At 44.1% G+C, this 22,098-nt stretch overlaps 1 protein-coding gene across 1 annotated transcript in view; it reads left to right on the forward strand.

Annotated features, from left to right (window-relative positions):
- The first annotated feature begins 1,630 nt into the window (after window positions 1-1,630).
- LOC138959855 (uncharacterized) overlaps window positions 1,631-22,098 on the forward strand; it is a 37,597-nt gene continuing 17,129 nt past the window's right edge. The window contains exon 1 of the mRNA XM_070331502.1: window positions 1,631-1,959. The gene's annotated coding sequence lies outside the window, so the exon portion shown is untranslated. The remainder of the gene's footprint in view (window positions 1,960-22,098) is intronic.

A 22,098-nucleotide genomic window follows, 5' to 3' on the forward strand; every position in this document is an offset into this window, starting at 1 on the left:
TCTAAAATGCTAATATTCGTTTTCCTTCCGGGGGGCTTCGTCCCCTTGGTCCTCCCAACCCCCGCCGGAGCCTGGGCGGCTCCTGGACCTCGGCCTATTTTCAGAGTTTTTTCTATTTTGGAATTCCCATGCCTGATATATATATTTTTACCAATACTGCCAGGCGGGTGTTCTGCCTTAAAATTGATCAGTTTTCATTACATGTATGTTTACACTGTTGTCTTGAAAATGTGTTCTGTCTACTTAACATTCAGAAGTTGATGGTGCTTCTCTTTTTGCCTTGCAACAGTGCATGGTGTCTATGTGATACTGAGGCGTTTGTTACTGTAATTTGCTTTGTTTTGAATGACTTCTCTTTTTTCAGGGGGGAATTGGGGGTATCTGTAATAAATAGACACATACAACAACAAAAAATGAACAAAATAAACCCAACCAAAGTGTGTGAATTTTACATGAAAGTTTTATTCTTTCTTTTCATTTTCTGTTTGTTATCCCAGCGTTTTTCTGTATTAAAACTTGTCTGTGTTCCCGCAGTGGGGCACTGCGGTTATGAAATTAAAGGCCCCTCCTGTTTTTGGAACCGCAGGAGCTTTCTAGTTTGCTGTTAGGTAGATTTTTGGTTCCTCTTTCCTGTCATGCTCTCTTTTTCTTCATGAATTCTTTTTCTTTTTTCTGCCTTCTTGCTCATTCACCTGTATTTTTTCCAAAAATCTCTTCTCTTGCCGCTTGTCTCGCGATTCATGTATAGTTTAATCTGTTAGTGTTCTGATGTAAGTCCAGCAGTAGATAGGTTAAGCCTATTTTAACATACTGGAAACTGGTAATCTTCCAGTAGGTATTAATTTAGTTTTACTAAAGCCTGCTGGGACACAAGTAATGGGTTAGTGCATTTGTAAACAGGAATCGCTTGACAAGTGGCCCCCTTCATCCCCCCTTCCTCGTCCTGATATGGCTCTGCGTAGTCGGCTGGACGTTAAGCAACAAATAAACAAACAAACAAACAAACTTGTCTGTGTCTCTCTTTTTGTCCACGTGAACAGACAATGCACATGCTTTTGATATTTTATTTTAGTGCTTTTTATCTACATTAAGATGCATAGTTATTAACGGATGATCTTTTCTGTTGTCAGTCGCATGTGAAACTAGCAAACAGAAACATTTCATCCATGAAGTGTGTAAAGTCCTTATGGTGTACATGTGTTCTGAAAAATAATAGTGAGAAAAGTAAAACTGAGTTATGGATATTGCAATAACACTTTCTTCTCTGAGAATAGCAGAGAGCCACTCCAAGTTTATAATGAGTGTTAATACAAAAATTAAAAAATGAAACCCAACAAACACACGAAAAAAGGGGGTGGGGGATGGAAGAAAGAAGGACAGAGGAAAAAGAAAGACAAAAGCGGAGGATATGGATGCATAAGGAAACGAAAGCCAAATGCTATTGCTCAGTATATACGTTTTCAAACAAACAATTGAAGAAATACGTCAAACAATCGAAGAAATACGTCAAACAATCGAAGAAATACGTGAACTTGTTTGTCATTGGTAGTCATAATGTCGTGGCGGGTCTGAGAATAGGCATGCTCGCTGATCAGACAAAACTCGGAAACTTGCTTTTTTACTTTCTCCTCGTTCGCTTCTTGCACAAAACGCAACAAAAACTCTTCTTATTAATTGAAGACAATTACTGGTAATAACAGTATGACAAATCACATGACACGAACTTGAGGAGGTTTCAATGCACGGAAAGCCGCAATGAACTGGTTTCCGATTCAAGTGTTTTGCGCAAAGTCAAGGCAAGGGACGCTACTCCAGTGAACTGCCCCGCCCCCAAAGCGAAAGCACAACTTGAAAAGAGGCTGGAACATTTGTACAAACCTATGCGTGTCATATTTTCTGCATTGCTGCAAGTGTTTCTGTGGTAATTACGGACTACAACCTCACTTGCGCCGAAGAGAGGTAAGATAAATGATGTTCTCCTTGTTTCTTAGCGTTACAGTCACTGGTCATGTCAGTCGAGGCATGCCGCTGTCAAGTGCTGAGATGACTCAAGTTTGAAACAACAATGGTGTACGGCGCAGAATGATACTTTCTTCTTGGGTTCTTATGCTGTTGTTTTCCACATAGCCTGGTTGACAGTGTTCAAGTTTAGCTGTTGACACTGTTTTACATATGTCCCCTTTTGATGAGCGCTCGGCTTGTAATATTGGACGGCTTTTTTGTGATACCGTCAGTGACAAACTACGCACGATCTTTCTTTCAGGCACACAAGTCATACACATTTGCTCTCTCTCTCTCTCTTTCTCTCTCTCCCCCCCCCCCCTCTCTCTCTCTCTCCTCTCTCTCTCTCTCTCCTCTCTCTCTCTCTCTCTCTCTCTCTCTCTCCGAGTCTCAGTCTTCTCTCGGCCCCTCTCTCTCCCCTCTCTTTCACTCCCCCCTCTCTCTCTCCCCTCTCTCTCTCTCCCGGGCCTCTCTCTCCCCCCTCTCTCTCTCTCTCTTTTCTCCCCCTCTCTCTCTCCCCTCTCCCTCTCCCCTCTCCCTCTCCCCTCTCTCTCCCCTCTCTCTCTCCCCTCTCTCCCCTCTCTCTCTCTCTCCCCTCTCAGTCTCTCTCCCCTCTCTGTCTCCCCCCTCTCTCTCTCTCTTGTAGCAAGGCCGACAGATTGCCACGGTACTGAAGCCCAGCCTTCAAATCTGTATCGTTGAAAAGAAAAAGTTCAGTCTCAGTCTCTTTTGCCCCTCCCCTTCCCACTACTACTACTACTACTGATTGCCAATCTCATATGATAGATCACATTGTGATATAAAACTACAGCAACAACAATAACATGAGGATTCCACATCGTAGGATGTGATTAAATGTCACCGTCGCTAAGTTCTCGATCGTCAGTTTTCCTTGTCAAATAATTTGTATGGTCAATGCAAACTTAGTTAGCCTGGTTATGATACACTCATTCAGAAAAACAATCCGCTGATAACAGTATCAGTCACTACCAGGTAAAACTGATACATGCCAAATTAGGTTAGTCCAACACACACATACACACACACACACACGTACGTACGTACGCACGCACGCACGCACCCGCGGACACACATATGCACACACACATATGCACACACACATACGCACGCAATTACACAATCATTGTCAAGCACGCACACACACGCACACACCCACACAATGGAACACACACGAACGTACGCACTGGAAGACAATTACGCACATTATATTGACACACAATCGCACAAAAACAAAACCGCCCACCCACACCCACAAACACCACACACGTTCAGATGAAAAACAGAGCACGGCCGCTCTTTGTCACCTTTGTGAAGCACTGGCGGCACGATTATAATGTTGTCACTGTCAACGTCAGCGCATGCTTTACTTTCCCCCGAGCGTCTTTCCCTGTTCTCTTGATTAATCGTAACCGTCCAGGGTTTTGCATAGACAACGAATCACATTGCAAATGAAGGGCGACTTTACCTTGTTAAGACACGGCGTGTGTTAAACCACGACGTCGTGTCAGTAAGCTTTGCGGCTGCACTTCGGCGTTATATTAACCTGTTCCGGTGTAACACGAGAAAATTACTCCCACGAGATTTTTACTCCGGAGTAAAAATGTCGTACGAACATTTTACTCCCTTTACTCCCTTTACGAAAAAAGTACTCCCCCATAACACGAGAAAATTACTCCCCACGACATGTGTGTTCCGAGTAAATATTTCGTACGAAAATGTTACTCCCCTGACGAATAAATAACGAATGAATTACTCCACCCTAACACGAGCAATTTACTGCCCATGCCTGGTGTACGCAACTTTGACTCCCTTGTCCCCTGTTAGTCCTGGTGGTGGAAGGAGGGAGCGCGACATTCGTCTGTGCGAGATCACATATTGGCATTATCCCTTCGCTCGCATCTCATTTCCGCGTACGAGATTTTGACTGGAAGTACAAAATTTGGGGAGTAAAAATGTCATGAAGGCAGTAATTTTTTCGTTCCTTGGGGAGTTCTTTTCTCGTACAAGTGTACTCGGAGTAAAAATTTTGAGTCCATTTTTCGTGGAGTAAAAATTTCGTGTTACACCGGCGCTGCCAGAAAATATTTGCATTACCTGTATTTGCTTAAATTTACAATGTACAATGTGTTCTTGAATGTACAAATGAATACACCACACACGCCCACATTCTTTGTTTTTTTGTGTAATTTTTCTTCTTCTGTGTTGTTTACTGAACGTTTTGTTGCCTTTTAAAGCAATTCACGCAGGCCATCAGCTGATAATCATAAAGGCAGCGCGGCGGAAGGTCAAGCTTTCTAGATACATATGTTCCTTTTAGGTCAACGACCAGGTTAACCACCACAGATCTAGATGAAAGTGAAAGATATCGAAAATCCACTTTGTGTCTGTGTTCAGTGCAGAATGATCATTTTCTTTTGCATGAATTCCTTGACTTCTTTGTCATTCTGCACAGTTAATTCAGCCAAACATTCTCTCTGCACAGTTAATTCAGCCAAACATTCTCTCTGCACAGTTAATTCAGCCAAACATTCTCTCTGCACAGTTAATTCAGCCAAACATTCTCTCTGCACAGTTAATTCAGCCAAACATTCTCTCTGCACAGTTAATTCAGCCAAACATTCTCTCTGCACAGTTAATTCAGCCAAACATTCTCTCTGCACAGTTAATTCAGCCAAACATTCTCTCTGCACAGTTAATTCAGCCAAACATTCTTTCTGCACAGTTAATTCAGCCAAACATTCTCTCTGCACAGTTAATTCAGCCAAACATTCTCTCTGCACAGTTAATTCAGCCAAACATTCTCTCTGCACAGTTAATTCAGCCAAACATTCTCTCTGCACAGTTAATTCAGCCAAACATTCTCTCTGCACAGTTAATTCAGCCAAACATTCTCTCTGCGCAGTTAATTCAGCCAAACATTCAGTCTGCACAGTTAATTCAGCCAAACATTCAGTCTGCACAGATAATTCAGCCAAACATTCTCTCTGCACAGTTAATTCAGCCAAACATTCTCTCTGCACAGTTAATTCAGCCAAACATTCTCTCTGCACAGTTAATTCAGCCAAACATTCTCTCTGCACAGTTAATTCAGCCAAACATTCTCTGCACAGTTAATTCAGCCAAACATTCTCTCTGCACAGATAATTCAGCCAAACATTCTCTCTGCACAGTTAATTCAGCCAAACATTCTCTCTGCACAGTTAATTCAGCCAAACATTCTCTCTGCACAGTTAATTCAGCCAAACATTCTCTCTGCACAGTTAATTCAGCCAAAAATTCTCTCTGCAAAGTTAATTCAGCCAAACATTCAGTCTGCAAAGATAATTCAGCCAAACATTCTCTCTGCACAGTTAATTCAGCCAAACATTCTCTCTGCACAGTTAATTCAGCCAAACATTCTCTCTGCACAGTTAATTCAGCCAAACATTCTCTCTGCACAGTTAATTCAGCCAAACATTCTCTCTGCACAGTTAATTCAGCCAAACATTCTCTCTGCACAGTTAATTCAGCCAAACATTCTCTGTGCACAGTTAATTCAGCCAAACATTCTCTCTGCACAGTTAATTCAGCCAAACATTCTCTCTGCACAGTTAATTCAGCTAAACATTCTCTCTGCGCAGTTAATTCAGCCAAACATTCTCTCTGCACAGTTAATTCAGCCAAACATTCTCTCTGCATAGAAAGCAGCCGGCTGATGACTTTTGGTGTGATGTCCTGATACCGTGTAATAGAGGTGTGACACTGTGTAAAGGTTTGCTGCCGTGTGAAGGTGTGTAACCGTGTGAAGGGTGTGATACCGCGTCATGGGGTGTTACAGTGTAAAGGTGTGACAGCGTGTAAATGCGTGGTACCGTGTAAAGGCCGTTTGTTGTCGTGTGAAGGTGTGTAAAGCGTGTGATACCGTGTTATAAGTTTGCTGCCGTGTAAAGGTGTGTAACCGTGTAAAGCGTGTGATAAGTTTGCTGCCGTGTAAAGGTGTGTAACCGTGTAAAGCGTGTGATACCGTGTTATAAGTTTGCTGCCGTGTAAAGGTGTGTAACCGTGTCTAGTAAAGCGTGTGATGCCGTGTTATAAGTTTGCTGCCGTGTAAAGATGTGTAACCGTGTAAAGCGTGTGATACCGTGTTATAAGTTTGCTGCCGTGTAAAGGTGTGTAACCGTGTAAAGCGTGTGATAAGTTTGCTGCCGTGTAAAGGTGTGTAACCGTGTAAAGCGTGTGATAAGTTTGCTGCCGTGTAAAGGTGTGTAACCGTGTAAAGGTGTGATGCCGTGTTATAAGTTTGCTGCCGTGTAAAGGTGTGTAACCGTGTCTAGTAAAGCGTGTGATGCCGTGTTATAAGTTTGCTGCCGTGTAAAGGTGTGTAACCGTGTAAAGGTGTGATACCTTATAAAGGTTTGCTGCCGTGTAAAGGTGTGTAACCATGCAAAGCGTGTGATGCCGTGTTATCCAGGTTTCCCAATTGCTTCGTTTCCGGCCGATTTATGTGGAGCACGTGATGCGCACAAAAAAATATTGGCGGTCTAGAGGTGTCGTCTGCGCAATGATCGCGGCGGCTTTCTTGACCGCCAAGGACGACCGCGCACGTTGTGAGACGTCATTCGTTAGACCTCAATAGGGTGTTGCCATGTAAAGGTGTTACACTGTGTACAGGTGTGATATAGTGTAAAGGTGTGGACAGAACTGTGCTTGTTTTCCATGGTCGCCCACGGGACAAAGAATATATTTTTTTGAAGCCAGATTTCTAGCTTTCCACATAATCATAAAGGAATTTGCTCAACGTCTAAGAATAGACCAGGCTTTGACATCTTTCCACGTGGGCTATCCCACAAATCAACAAGCTTGGTAGGCCTACTTTCTGTGCAAAGGTGTTTTTGAAAAAATTAATTTCTTGAAAAAGCCATCTGTTTTGACGGAATGGACTGTGCGTTTAGACAATTTTCGTTGTTGACTGTTTGTGACCTCCTTGCTACACTGAGCACAACAAGTTAAGGGTATTTTTCAGTGGTATAGCCGAGATGTTAAACAGCAGTTTTTTGGTCAGAAATATACGTGTATTTGAAGATCAGTCTTTCTTCTGCTCAAAAATGTGTTTCTTGAATCTGAGCAATATTTAGGTATGACGTCACAGGTCCTAGACCACGCCTACCCTCAAAAACGGCGTTTTTTGACGGCATGGTTCACTTTCAACCGTCGAAACGGTGACTTAAACTGAATGATATTTTACATGTTTTACATCAAACAGTTTATTTGGTGTCTTACCTAACAGGTCATACACATTTTATTTGAATCCGCCGCGCAGTCAGGCAAATCCAGCATGTAAAAGAGAGCAACCCAAATCCTGGAAAACGGCAAAAAATCGTGGGTTTTTATGGTGTTTTTGTATGTGTATACTGCCAGCACTTGAGTGTGGAGACGCGTTTCAAAGCACAGGCACACGATCAGGGTTATTTGTCGTGATCAGTGTAATCACATACAGTGGAACCCCCCTTTTAAGACCTCCAAATATCTGAGAAAATTAAGTCCTAAAAAGGGGGGAGTCTTGAACTGGAGGTAAATTTACAGACGTTATGAACAGAAATTCTGGAAATGTATAACAGGGGGGAGGTCTTAGATTTTGTCTTAAAAGGGGGGTTCCCCTGTAGTACCGGCTGGTTGTTGACCTAATTTATATCGATGAGGACAGTAGGTCATGGACGGTTTTCTGATGGTCTGATGTGAGGATGATCAGTGATATCAGACGTCAAAGGTGTGTATGTGGGGTGATGGTGGTGGTGGTGGTGGTGGTGGGGTTGCTGTGTGTGTGTGTGAAATTTCACACACACACACACACACACACACACACACACACACACACACACACACACACACACACACACACACACACACACACACACACACACACACACACACACAGTCACATTGTGTAAAGGTGCGTTACCGTTTGACATTTTTCCCACACACACACACACACACACTCACACACACACACACACACACACACACACACACACACACACACACACACACACACACACACACCACTCACACTCACACACACACATACACACCCACACACACCCACACACACATACACACACCCACACTGGCACCCACACACACACACACCCACACAACAGCGTTAGCAAAGACCCATTTTCAGCTTGCAAAGAAAAACGTTATTGTGAAACAGCCTTCACGTTTTGCAGCCTGACTGACAAGATAATGAAGCAAACAACAATGCTCACAATAAAACATACTACCTGCTCAGTGTTGTTTCTGTACTCAGAAGTTGAAAATACAGCATGTGAAGTCAAGGTAGATAACAACAAACTCATTTGGTCCTTCTGGTGACTAACTGTATACGACAGAAGAAAACTCGGTTTTGGCACAGAAGTAGACTCTTTCACTTAAAAAAGAAGAGAAAAAACAAGTCGTGTGAGGCGAAATTACTACATTTAGTCAAGCTGTCGAGCAGTATAGCTCGGTAGTGGTTGTGCTGAGCAGGATAGCACGCTTTTCTTTATCTCTATTCTTTTTAACTCTCTGAGCTTGTTTTTAATCCAAACATAGCATATCTATAAGTTTTTGGAACCAGGAACCGACAAGGAAGAAAATAAAATTGTTTTTAAATCGATTTCGGAAATTTATATTTAATCATAATTTTCATATTTTTAATTTTCAGAGCTTGTGCTTAATCCGAATATAACATATGTATATGGGTTTTTTTAATCTGAAAACGATGAATGATAAGATAATATTGCTTTTGGATCGTTTTGTATAAAAATTATTTAATTACTTTTTCACATTTTTAATGATCAAACTCATGTAGGCATTCAAGCTAAAATGCTAAACCAAAATCCGGCCTTTCCGAAGATTGCTTGACCAAAATTTCAATCCATTTGATAAAAAAAATCAGGGCGTGACAGTGCCGTCTCAACTTTCACAAAAATCCGGATATGACGTCATCAGAGACATTTATTGAAAAAAGATAAAAGTGGCCTGGGGATAATATCTGGAAAAATGTGTGCGTCAAGTTTCATGAAGATCTGTCCAGTAGTTTCCTCGGAATCACTCTACACATACACACACACACACGCACACACATACATACACACATACACCATGACCCTCGTCTCGATTCCATGTCTATGCTAAAGCATTTAGTCATAGCTTGACTAAATGTCAAAAGAAGACGCATTTACGTACGAACACAAGACCTACACAATCCGTTTGTGGCGATTCCGAAGTACTAAAAGTGAACCTCTAGTCCTATCTAAAGTCAACGAGCCTGTCCAAGAACAGGCAACGGGGTGGTTCTATCGTGTCAATGTTGCGAATACGGCTTGGTGTATGAGAGGGAGGGAAGAGCTTTCAAAAGAAGACAAGGGTACAGAGGCGGTCCAGGCGGTTCGAAATATAGCATTTAACAAGACTTTTTTTGATGGTCTGTCTTTGAGAAAAAAAAGTATATTTGCCCGGCAAAGAGCGGGGGTGGTGGTGACTTCCGGACCCCCCCCCCCTCCCCTCTCCTTGGCCAATCCAGCCATTCTATGACTGGTTACTTTATTTCACAACCTGAAAGACACACCTGAATTTCTTTCATTTTCACAGATTAGTCTAGATCTTCTTTCGCGTCTCGACTAAATCCTGTAGAAATTCTCTCATCAAAAAAAGAAAAGTTATTTGCACGATACATGTAGTAACTAGGAAGAGATAGACACGCCTGAAGTTCTGCCGAAATGCTCTTATCTTCGCCGGTCGGTCTAGGTCTTCTTGCTCGTTTCGTCCAGCCATCGGAGCAACCATTCTTTCTTGATCAGTCTATCGTCGACGAAGTCCTGTAGAAATTCTCTGAGCCTGTCCGGTCTCCAGGCCAACGCCTCCAGGTGCAGTGTCTCAACGGTGTGCTGCACTCGTACCTGGATTGAAAGAACGTTCTGTCAATCATCCATTGGCTGAACATAAAATACATGCTAGCAACATTCCAGACCAATATACATTAGGCATAACAAATACAAGTTTCCAGCTCCTCGTCCAGCTCCTCGTCCGACCACCCCCTCCGACCCCGACCCTAAAACAGACTTTAGAAAGGAGGCTTTCCCGACCTCCAGAGGATTCATCTGGCACGAGTTCTGAGCAAAAATGACAACGAAAACTATAACCACCTCCTCCCCCCCCCCAAAAAAAAAAAAGTCGCGTGAGGCGATATTACTACATTTAGTCACGCTGTCGAACCCACAGAATGAAATTGAACGCGCTCCATTAATTATGTTTTTGGAATCAAGAACCGACAAGGAATAAGATGAAATTATTCTTAAATCGATTCCGGAAATTTAATCTTAATCATAATTTTCATATTTTTAATTTTCTGAGCTTGTTTTTAATCCAAATATAACATTATGTATATGGTTTATGAATCAGAAGGAAATGAAGAATAAGATGGCATTGTTTTTGGATCGTTTTCTACTAAAACAAATTTTATTACAATTTTCTGATTTTTAATGACCAAACTCATCAATTGATTTCTAAGCCTCCAAGGTGAAATGCAATACCAAAGTCCGGCCTTCGTCGAAGAATGCTTGACCAAAATGTCAATCAATTTGCTTAAAAAATGAAGGCGTGACACTGCCGCCTCAACTTTCACAAAAAAACCGGATATGACGTCATCAAAGACATTTATCGAAAAAATGAAAAATACTTGTGGGGATATTATACCCAGAAACTTTCGTGTGAAGTTTCATGAAGATCGGTCCTATAGTTTTCGCTGAATCGCTCTACACATACACACACACATACACATATATATATACCTGTACACCACACCCTCGTCTCAATTCCCCGTCTACGTTAAAACATTTAGTCAAAACTTGACTAAATGTAAAAAGAAGGACATTAACGGTCTCCCTACCCTATATTTGTGACCTCGACACCAGAAACATCAGTGCGGGTCTTCGTTTTTCTTTGCCTATTCAGATAGTAAGGTAATAAATGCGTCTAAGATGAAACCGTACCTTCTCTCTCCCGTGCCGCCATTTCTCCAGCAGCATGTGCAGGGTGTAGAGGAAAGGGTTGATGGCGGAGTTGATGGGTAGCACGCACACAGCCACCCACACGTTGACGTCATCAGGGATGGGCGTGTCACCAACCGCCGCCATCAGCCCCATGACGCACACAGGCACCCAGCAGCAGAAGTCGGTGAGGACGATGAGGAAGAGACGGCGCGCGACGGTCATGTCCTGCTGACGTCGCTCTGAACTGCCGGACAGCGGGGTGCTCTGGATGGACCGGTAGATGAGCACCTGCCCCGCCCCGATCAGCAGGAAGAGGACCAAGTTGAGGACGATGAAGATAGAGAAGGAGTAGGCCTGGCCCGGGAACTGGCGCCGCGTGATAGGCAGCGGGAGACAGATGCCTGTCTGACCGTAGAACTGCCAGTGCTCGTGGCCGGGCAGGAGGGGCACGACAGCGATCACGAAGCCCACCAGCCAGAGCGACCCGCAAGCCACCATGGCGCCACTCCGCTGAAGGTGAAGCCGCTGCCTGAGGGGGAAGCGGAGCAGGAGGAGGCGGTCCACGGTGATGAGGCAGATGAGGAGGCTAGACACCTCACTGGACAGCAGAGCCAGGAAGCCGACCAGGCTGCAGAGCGCGCTGTGTCTCCACTGCTGCTCCTTCCACAGGTACTGGCCGCTCATGGCCAGGTCGGCCACGGCGATCAGCAGCACGTAGAGCCCCATCAGCAGGTCGGACAGGCTGAGGTTGGCCACCAGCACGCGGTGCGCGGGGCACGTGACGGCGTCCTTGCTGCAGCACAGCCTCAACACCAGCACCGACACGTTGCCCACGATGGACGTGACGGCCATCAGCCACACCATCACGCGGAAAAACGTGAAGCGGAGCAGGCGTGCACACGACGACAGTTCATCCACCGGAGCTTGGCACTCCAGCGGCACGTCAGTCTCCACAGCGGCCTCGTGATAGCAGCACAGCTTGTTGTCGTCCGTCTTCAGGACCCGCAGGTTCTCCAGCCCGTACAGCGCCAAGCGGTCATAGTCCATCGTGTTGTCGTGGATGTCGAGGTACACCAACCCTGTCATGTTTTCCAGAACTCTTTCCTGGAGAAAGACGATCCCCGTACTCTGCAGCGACAGATGGGTCACGGACAGCAGCTGGGCCGTCACCAGGAAGCGAGACAGTCTGTCGTCCACGGTTTCTAGCAACGGGTTGCCTGACAAGTTGAGATGAGTCAGCGACCGCAGTCTCAGGAAGAGAGAGGACAAGTTCTGGAACTGGTTAAAGCTCAGATCAAGAACCCGAAGCTGCTTGAATTGGCCGTACCATTTTCTTTTCAGGCCGCAGAACGACTGGTTCAAGAAGACGAGAAATTCTAAGCCCCAGTTCATGTCTAGATTAAACCGTAGGTCCACGGACTCTGTACTCCCACTCATATCCAGGTAGCGCGCGAAGGGAACTTCATAGACGTTGAATATGTGTGCACACGTCAAGGCGTGGCCTTCGCACGTACAGTTCGTGGGGCAAGGCAGGTCGCAGTACCGCTCGTCGTCTTTGAGCGGACAGTGGTAGATACCGTCACACAGAAAGTCAGGGTGGAGGCAGATGTCGTACATGTAGCACTGGTAGTGGCCTTTGCACAGTCTCTCGCTCCACACAAAGTCAATGTTGTTGGGACAGCTGTGGCGAAGCATGCCGAGCAGGTAGGTGGGAACGCAGTCCTCGTTCGGACACTGGAAGTGCGTGTCAGGGCACCTGTCTGTCGCCTTCACGTGTTGAACAGTGGCCAACCCGTAACTGTCAAAATTGATCAACATGGGCTTGGGATCATACTTGCCAGAAAAATAGTCCGCGTTGAAGGGGGTGATGAAATCGGTGGCTCCGAATCTCTTAGGAAGCCTGCATAATTTGATGAGGTCGACATAGGCAGGCGGGACACACCCGTGGTTTCTGCACATGACAGTCGACTCCTGTGAACACGATGTGCAGAACTCTTCGTCGCTCTGGTCAAAGCAGTCCGGCACACCGTTACACTGACCGCTATCCCTGATGTACTGGCTGCTCCACTTGCAGCGGACCAGCGTGACGTTAGAACGGACTGTATTGACCACGTCGCCCGCTGCAGTGGCGCACGTCTCGTCACTGTGGTCAGCATCCCCACAGTCGCTGTTTCCGTCACACAGCAAGCTGTAGTGAACACGCACGCCGTTGGAGCACTGGAACAGAGGCAGGTTGGCTCTAGACCACGATCTGTGTTCCGGCTCGTCTGACTGGCAGTAGTGAAACGGATGAACCAAGGAGCCGTCCTCGCATCGCTTGAGACTAAGAGCAGGAGGCGTTTTCTTCACCTTAGGCAGAACTGGGTCGTGAAATTGCTTCTGTGGTTTCTTGGGGTTGCGCATCATGCACACAAAGTCTCTGAACTTGTCGTCCACACAAGACACGGCCCTGAAGTGGAGGTACGGGGAGGTGACCAGCACAGCACACGCCTTGAGCGGGTCGTCCCCCACAGGGATGGGGAGCCCCACTGCCAGTGACCGGCTGTCTGACCACTGCCACATGAAGCGGAAGAAGTGACTGAGGGCCGGGATGCTGGTAGACGCTTTCTGCAGACCTACCATGACGTCAGAGAATCCAGAGAGAGTCGCGATTTCACCCACAAAGCGGAGATAGGCTGGCTTCGTCAGCTGTGCGGGGTACGACCTCCATTCGTTGGATTCAGCCTCGCAGAAGTCCCTGGCAAGATAGGAGCTGAGACGATACTTTGAAACCTTGTTGGTGAACTTGAAGCAGTAGTCTTCATAGGGAAGCCACTTGTAATTCGGACAGCCCTCTGCGTGGTACCCACAGCCCTTTTCGTCTTCGTACCTGGAGCAGTGCTGAACCATGTCACACTTCAGCGCCTCGGGGATCACGTGCGGAGGGGAGCAGTTGTATAAAAACTCGCCCCTCGACACGGGTAACGTCTGCAACGGGTGCGCTTCGTAGGTCAGCTGTAAGAAGCCCAGGGACGAATTATTTTCAATACCCTTTCCCGCGTCGTCCGTCTCGGAGCGTATAGCCTGAACACAGAGCTGGTTTCCCGGCCACACGAGCACAGGGATGGGAAGAATTCCATTGGAAGTTCGCAAGGCTATGCCGGGATGAGCACAGGATCCATTGAAGACCTTCACAGACGTGCGGTGTACACCCTCTGCCGTTTCAAATGGGACTTCCTGCGTGCCGAGTTTTGGATTGAATTGCAAAACAATTCCGAAGCTTGCCGGCACATCAATAAACCAGAGACACGTTGCAGAATTCCGTCCTATCCATGATATGTTACCCTTTAATGCGGTTAGATTTTGGCCCGTGTCGAAAGTACAAAGCTCTGCAGAGCTTGCATACGGCGCTGTAGCTTGCTTCAAGAAGTCTCTTGTTTCAATAGTGGTTGCATCTCTTGGTTCCGTCGTCACAAGCTCTGATTGAAAAGTATCTGGGTCTCCTATGTCCGGGGGGTCTGTTGGTGACAGCATGAACACATTTTGAGACGCAGTTTTAGAAGCAATAGATATTACGAGCATGAATATGCCCACAACCACAGTCAGCATCTCGACTTGCGGCGACACAGATCGGGTTTCAGTCGCATTACAAATTCACAACTGAAAGACTTAAAAGTGTTAATGTCCTTAGAACAAAGAACAACGGCAGCTGTTGGGAAGAGTCGTGTTTAAAGTAGAAAATCTCTTTTTACTCTAAAGTTTAATCCTCAATCCAAACAAGATGTTGTTGGTTCCACCTGAATTCTCACCACTCCGTTCTGTCGCAGCATACGTATTTTGGAGTATTCAGTGTGTTTTTTATTGCGTGATCCATTCCGCAATTTTACCTCCCACGTTATTGCGTAGTCCTCAATGCCAAGCTGCTTTTTTGCTATGGTCTTGCTGTATAGTTATGCCGTATGACAGTCTGAGTATAAATGTCCCTAACTTTATTATAATAATCACAAAAACTTTATTTTCCATTTAACAGAAGTACATTGCCATTGAAAATTGTCGTTTAACTTGCGCATGTAAACCTTCGTGTTACAAGTAGAACAGAACACGAACTGAATGTTCGGTAGTTATTCCTCACCTATATTCCTTCAAATACGCATTTAACCTGGCAATGACAGCATCGTCTTACCAATCTGGCAGATTGCTTTTCATACCTGAAGCACTAATGTACTTTTAACTACCCTTTTTCTAGCTCATCCCTCAAGGCAGTTTTTGATAGTCGTGACTACCCACTATGCGACATTTTCATGCATGCAATATTCATGGACTAATGTGCAGCTGACAGCAGGGAGCTGGTTATTTCAACGAGCACTCGCGGCCTTCCTCTAGCCATTGACCCACTTTCCTTGATTGAGATCTTCCCGTCCGAGTCTGCACACCAAATTCTGTGTCAGTGCATCTACTATATAAAAAAACAAGTTGCGTAAGGCGAAATTACTACATTTAGTCAAGCGTGGAACTCACAGAATGAAACTGAACGCACTGCATTTTTTTCACAATGACCGTAGTCCGTCGCTCGTGCAAAAGGCAGTGACATTAACAAGCCTGTTTAGCTTGGTAGTGGTTGCGCTGGGCTGCATAGCACGCTTTTCTGTACCTCTCTTCATTTTAACTTTCTGAGCGTGTTTTTAATCCAAACATATCATATATATATGTTTTTGGAATCAGGAACCGACCAGAAATAAGATGAAATTGTTTTTAAATCGATTTCGGAAGTTTTATTTTAATCATAATTTTTATATTTTTAATTTTTAGAGCTTGTTTTTAATCCGAATATAACATATTTATATGTTTTTGGAATCAGAAAATGATGAAGAACAAGATGAACGTATTTTTGGATCATTTTATAAAAACATAATTTTAATTACAATTTTCAGATTTTTAATGACCAAAGTCATTAATCAATATTTAAGCCTCCAAGCTGAAATGCAATACCAAAGTCCGGCCTTCGTCGAAGATTGCTTGGCCAAAATTTCAATCAATTTGATTGAAAAATGAGGGTGTGACGTACAGTGCCGCCTCAACTTTTACAAAAAGCCGGATATGACGTCATAAAAGACATTTATCGAAACAATGAAAATGAAAATAACGTCTGGGGATATCATACCCAGAAACTCTCATGTAAAATTTCATAAAGATCGGTCAAGTAGTTTACTCTGAATCGCTACACACACACACACACACACACACACACACACACACACACACACACACACACACACACACAGACACACATACACCACGACCCTCGTCTCGATTCCCCCTCAATGTTAAAACATTTAGTCAAAACTTGACTAAAGGGGGCCCGGGTAACTCAGGTGTTAGAGCACTGGACTTGTGATCGAGAGGTCGCTGATTCGAATCCGGGCTGGGACGGACACGGGTCAACTTTATGTGCAGACCCAGAGACGGTATCCATCTCCCACCCCCGTGTCACCACAATGGCACGTTAAAGATCTTGGTCATTCTACCATAAGTGCAGATGGCTGACACCACCTAAACACGCAAAAATCAAAAAGCCGTGAGGGCGTAAAACTCGAATCGTATAAACCAGTTCATGTCCAATATAGGCAATTAAGACCCGAGGGACAATAAGCCCCTTAAAATTTACTTTTTACTTGACTAAATGTAAACAAGTCGCGTAAGGCGAAATTACTACATTTAGTCAAGCTGTGGAACTCACAGAATGAAACTGAACGCACTGCATTTTTTCACAATGACCGTAGTCCGCCGCTAGTGCAAAAGGCAGTAAAAGTGACGAGCCTGTTTAGCGCGGTAGCGGTTGCGCTGTGCTGCATAGCACACTTTACTGTACCTCTCTTCGTTTTAACTTTCTGAGCGTGTTTTTAATCCAAACATATCATATCTATGTTTTTGGAATCAGGGACCGACAAGGAATAAGATGAAATTTTGGACATTTTATTTTTATAATAATTTTTATATTTTTAATTTTCAGAGCTTGTTTTTAATCCGAATATAACATATTTATATGTTTTGGGAATCAGAACATGATGAAGAATAAAATAAAAGTAATTTTGGATCGTTTTATAAAAAGATAATTTTAATTACAATTTTCAGATTTTTAATGACCAAAGTCATTAATTAATGTTTAAGCCTCCATGCTGAAATGCAATACCGAAGTCCGGCATTCGTCGAAGATTGCTTGGCCAAAATTTCAATCCATTTGATTAAAAAATGAAGGTGTGGCAGTGCTGCCTCAACTTTTACAAAAAGCCGGATATGACGTCATCAAAGACATTTTATCGAAAAAAAATAAAAGGTATCTAGGGATATCATACCCAGGAACTCTCATGTAAAATTTCATAAAGATCGGTCCAGTAGTTTAGTCTGAATCGCTCTACACACACACGCGCACAGACACACACACAGACACACTTACACCACGACCCTCGTCTCGATTCCCCCTCTATGATAAAACATTTAGTCAAAACTTGACTAAATGTAACAAGTCGCGTAAGGCGAAATTACTACATTTAGTCAAGCTGTGGAACTCACAGAATGAAACTGAACGCACTGCATTTTTTCACAATGACCGTAGTCCGTCGCTTGTGCAAAACGGAGTGAAACTGACGAGCCTGTCAGCGCGGTAGTGGTTTCGCTGTGCTGCATAGCACGCTTTTCTGTACCTCTCTTCGTTTGAACTTTCTGAGCGTGTTTTAATCCAAACATATCATATCTAAATGTTTTTGAAATCAGGAACCGTCAAGGAATAAGTTGAAATTGTTTTTAAATCGATTTCGGAAATTTGATTTTGATAATAATTGTTATATTTTTAATTTTCAGACCTTGTTTTTAATCCGAATATAACATATTTATATGTTTTTGGAATCAGAAAATAATGAAGAATAAGATGAACGTAAATTTAGATCGTTTTATATAAAAAAAAATTTAATTACAATTTTCAGATTTTTAATGAGCAAAGTCATTGATTAATTTTTACGCCACCAAGCTGAAATGCAATAACGCAGTCCGGCCTTCGTCGAAGATTGCTTGGCCAAAATTGCAATCAATTTGATTAAAAAATGAGGGTGTGACAGTGCCGCCTCAACTTTTACAAAAAGCCGGATATGACGTCATCAAAGACATTTATCGAAATAAAAAAAAAAGATCCGGGGATATCATATCCAGGAACTCTCATGTCAAATTTCATAAAGATCGGTCCAGTAGTTTACTCTCAATCGCTCTACACACACACGCGCACAGACACACACACAGACACACATACACACACACAAACACACATACACCATGACCCTCGTCTCGATTCCCCCTCTATGATAAAACATTTAGTCAAAACTTGACTCAAATGTAAAAAGGACAGATTGAAACATACCGTCTCCGTTCCGCTCACAATATTGTGTTCACCACTACAGCACATCCTTTTACGTGGGGTAAGAGCGGTCTTTCACGTGGAATAAGAACATCTTTTGACATGGAATAAGAGCGTACCTTTTACATTGATAAGGGCGCCCTTTCACTTGGAATAAGAGCGGCCTTCCAAATGGAATTAGAGTAACCTTTGACACGGAAGAAGAGTGTCCTTTCAAATGGAATACGAGTAACCTTTGACACGGAAGAAGAGCGTCCTTTCACGTGGAATACGAGTAACCTTCGACATATGAATAAGAGCGTCCTTTCACATGGAGGAAGAGCATCCTTTTTCACATGGACCTATATCCAACGATAACAGTGTGGTTGCATTGATTTCTATTCAGAGTAGGATGTTGTTTGATGAACTTCTTTAGCAGTTTGACGTGGGTGTCACTTTAATTTATTAAAATTGATTCCACACACAAACTCCCACTGTGCACAAGAAGCGTCCTGGTTGGTGATTGGTGTTATGTGTTTAAGTTGAAGGATGCTCTTCAGCTTATTACCGGCACGGTTGGCCTAGTGGTAAGGCGTCCGCCCCGTGATCGGGAGGTCGTGGGTTCGAACCCCGGCCGAGACTTTAAAATTGGCAATCTAGTGGCTGCTCCGCCTGGCGTCTGGCATTATGGGGTTAGTGCTAGGACTGGTTGGTCCGGTGTCAGAATAATGTGACTGGGTGAGACATGAAGCCTGTGCTGCGACTTCTGTCTTGTGTGTGGCGCACGTTATATGTCAAAGCAGCACCGCCCTGATATGGCCCTTCGTGGTCGGCCGTGGCGTTACGCAAACAAACAAACAAATCTTCAGCTTATTCTGCAGCTCTCTTTGGATTTTTAAAGGAGACTGGCCTTTATTTTAAGATTTGAATTTAAAAAATCCTAGACACGTTGGGTTTCGATTTAGCTTTTATGTTCCCTTCGGGTGACGTTCCTAATTTTGTTCAGTAAAATTGGTTTAATTTAAATACGTGTAATGTTAAACTTGTGGGGTCCTGATTTGGCCTATATGGTCCGCTGGACCCAAAAAGCAACAACTAACTAACTAACTAACTATCTTAAGCTTATCCCGTGTTAAATACTGGACAGCTTTGTGGCAGCTAGTCAACTTGATAGCTTATAAGAGACAGACTATTGCTTTAAAACAGGCTCTCTGCAATTAGTGATAGCTACATTGCTCTCCGGTGGGCTTCTTGAATTTAGTTCAGCTCAGCGACTATTCTTGCATTTTTGATGATCTTAAAGGGTAATATGTTTGACGCAGACCTGTTTTACCCCTAGGTGTCCTTTGAGTAGTACCCCCCGCGGGTTAGGGGGAAGAATTTACCCGATGCTCCCCAGCATGTCGTAAGAGGCGACCAACGGATTCTGTTTCTCCTTTTACCCTTGTTAAGTGTTTCTTGTATAGATTATAGTCAATGTTCGTAAAGATTTTAGTCAAGCAGTATTTAAGAAATGTTAAGTCCTTTGTACTGGAAACTTGCATTCTCCCAGTAAGGTAATATATTGGACTCCGTTGCAAGCCCCTGGAGCAAATTTTTGATTAGTGCTTTTGTGAACAAGAAACAATTGACAAGTGGCTCTATCCCATCTCCCCCCTTTCCCCGTCGCGATATATAACCTTGAATGTTTGAAAACGACGTTAAACACCAAATAATAATAATAATATAATAATGCAAACTTTTATAGCGCTATTCTAGAAAAATGTCTACTCTTAGCGCTTTACAATACATACATCGACCAAGCATACTATACACGCACAGGCAAAGAAACCGACCAAACATAACCAACAAACTATACATGCACAGGCAAAGAAAGCGACCAAACATACAATACACGCACAGGCAAGATAACGACCAAACATAAACAAACATACTATGACCAAACATAACCAACATACTATACGCGCGCAGGCAAAGAGAACAATCAGCACATGTAATAATTACTGACAACTAATAATGCAGGCATACAATGACAGTCCAATACACAGCCTAAGCACAAGAACCACAGTAGGCTTCTATATAAAAACGTGTCAACGGTACTATTTACACACACACAAACAGTGCTGACACAAAGCGCAGAAAATATATATACACGTTATTTTAGGCACTAGGTAGGGGGTGAGGTGGGGCGGGATGGGGTGGGTGGGGAGATGCTGGGGGGGAAATCACTTGCGCTGAAAGAGGTGTGTTTTGAGATTTGTCTTGAATGTAGTGAGAGAATCTGTGTGTCTGAGAGGCAGTGGTAATCTATTCCAGGTCACAGGGGCTTGATAGGCGAAGGACCTCTCGCCACATGTCTTTGTTTGCACTGTGGGGAGTCGGAAGAGTCGAGTGTCGGCGGCGGAGCGAAGCTGACGAGAAGGGGTGTAGAGATTGAGGAGTTCTGACAAGTATTCTGGGGCAGAACCAGAAACGACGGCAAAAGAAAGAGAGGAGAGTTTGTATTCGATCCTTTTAGTGATTGGCAGCCAGTGTAGAGAGTGAAGAAGGGGTGTGGCGTGTTCATACTTGGAAGATTTGAAGACCAGGCGGGCAGCGTTATTTTGGATCCTTTGAAGTCTATCTAAAAGGTACTTAGGGAGACCGGCCAGAAGAGAATTGCAATAATCTATCTTTGAGAGGACTAAAGAACACACTAACGTTTTGGTTGCATCAGCGGTGAGGTAGTGACGGACTGAACTAATCTTGCGCAGCTCTAGATAGGCGGACTTGCAGATGTTAGAGATGTGTTTTTGGAAAGAGAGAGTTGGATCGAGAGTGACGCCAAGGCTGCGGACAGACGGAGAGAAAGAGATAGGTAGTTCGTTGACAGTGAGAGAGGCAGGAAGAGAAGGGTGATTGAGAAATTTCTTGGGACAGGCCAGCATAACTTCGGTTTTGTCACTATTTAACTGGAGTTTGTTTAAAGACATCCAATCACTGAGGTCCGCAATGCAATCCTGTGTCCGAGATACCAGATCGTCAACTTCAGCAAGGGGGGCAGACTGATGAAGCTGTGTATCATCAGCGAAACTCTCGTGCGACAACGCATGGCGACTGATAACATCGGACACAGGGGAGGCATATAGAACGAAAAGTATGGGGCCAAGCACGGACCCTTGCGGGACACCGTATTGGAGAGCTGAAGGTTGAGATTTGATGCCGTTGACACAAACGGTCTGCGTCCGGTTAGTAAGGTACGAACGAACCCAGGAACTTGAAAGGGCCAGATCATGAACACCAAAGGAGTGCTGAAGCCTGTGGAGCAGAATTTCGTGGTCTATCGTATCGAATGCGCTAGACAAGTCCAGTAGTGTTAGAATGGAGACCTGATTTTCGTCAAAGCTAAGAAGGATGTCGTTTACAATCTTCAGAAGTGCTGTCTCAGTACTATGGTTTTTCCTGTATGCAGACTGATGGGTGTTGAGAAGGTGGTTTTGCTCTAGGTGAGTGAGAAGTTGTGAAAGGACAATTTTTTCAGTGATTTTTGAAAGGAATGACAAGTTCGAAACGGGCCTAAAGTTTTTCAAGGAATTCTTGTCAAGTGAAGGTTTTTTGATGAGGGGCCTAACTATTGCAGGTTTGAATTCATCTGGGAATGAGCCGGAAGTCAGAGAGTCGTTGATGACGTGAGTGAGGTATGGAAGAAGGTCATCAATACAA

Source organism: Littorina saxatilis, linkage group LG2, assembly GCF_037325665.1.
Source record: "Littorina saxatilis isolate snail1 linkage group LG2, US_GU_Lsax_2.0, whole genome shotgun sequence".
NCBI lineage: Eukaryota > Metazoa > Mollusca > Gastropoda > Littorinimorpha > Littorinidae > Littorina > Littorina saxatilis.